The sequence below is a fragment of the Olea europaea genome, unplaced genomic scaffold, assembly GCF_002742605.1.
Source record: "Olea europaea var. sylvestris unplaced genomic scaffold, O_europaea_v1 scaffold2862, whole genome shotgun sequence".
NCBI classification, from domain to species: Eukaryota; Viridiplantae; Streptophyta; class Magnoliopsida; order Lamiales; family Oleaceae; genus Olea; species Olea europaea.
This window is the reverse complement of record NW_019247146.1, coordinates 59,918-61,315: the sequence shown is the minus strand read 5'-3', so window position 1 is coordinate 61,315 and position 1,398 is coordinate 59,918.

The window sequence follows — 1,398 nt, the reverse complement described above, 5'->3', positions numbered from 1 at the left end:
CCCAAAATATTGTGTATCATTAAAAGATAAAAACTTTAATGAAATTTTAGAACTTTTAGAACTACATTTCAAGATGATATTATGCAACCAGGAGATCAAATTATGACTATAGAATATAGAGCTTTATATACCAATTCTAATTATGGAAATATTTATTCCAATAAACCATATATTGAAGTTCATAAAGAATGTAAAGATATTAGTAAAATAATAGAGCCAAATAAACAAATAAGTTTGATTCCAGAAGAATATGAATTTAGTATAACAAAAAATAAACCTGAAATAACAGAATTAAATGAAGGAGAATGTTCTAATAATATAACATTTAAAGATGGAAAATTAATTAAGAGATCAAAAAGTTTTAAATTACCTAGTAAAAACCAATTAGAAGAAATCAATAAAATAAAAGAAGTAAAACTATATAGAAATGTAGAAAATATGAAAATAGAAGGGAAATATTATAATGGAAGAGCACATATAAATGGACCTAATATATTAATAGATACAGGAGTTAGTGAATGTCATATAGCTTTAATCAGAAATAAAGGATTAATAACTCATATAACTGAACCATATAAGTATGTAAATTTTGATGGACAAGTACACATTACAGATTTAGAAGTAAAGGTACCAATAAAAATAGGAGGAATAGATCTTTTAGTACCATGTTACATAGATAAGAGTATGGATATAAACCTCTATATACTTTTAGGAATGAATTTTTTTGAATAGATTAGAAGATTATAGTATAAAAAAGAGAAGGATTATATATTGTTCATAATGGACAAACTACACTTTGTAAAAAATATTAGATGAATAATCAGATAAGTTTTTCATTAGCTGTATATATACAAATTACTATTGTAGAAACAAATATAACAATCTGTGATTTAATAGATACAGGAAGTGATATAACAATATTTAAATGAATTTTAATAAAATCATGAAATAATAATAGTAACATAAAAATAACTTGAGTTACAGGAGAAAGTACTCAGATAATTAATAGTGCTGATAAAGTAAATATAATTCTTGGAAGTAAACAAGTTACAACAAATAAAGTATATAAATATGATAAATTAAAATGTGATATATTACTAGGAAATGACTTCATACAACAATTTCAATACTATAAACAAAATAATTATATGATAATGCTGTAAACACCTTGTGGACACTTATTAAAAATTCCTAGAGAATTTAAACCTTATAGAGTTCAGCCAGCTCAGCGTGGTGATAAATGGGAGAAAAAATCAATCACACATAATGAAATAAAAAATAAAAGAATAATATATAAAAAAGTTCTAAAAACGGGAATAGAAATAAATATAGGAAAAATCATTGAACAGCTAGAAAAGGTTTATGGAGAAAATTCATTATTATTTTGGAAATCACACC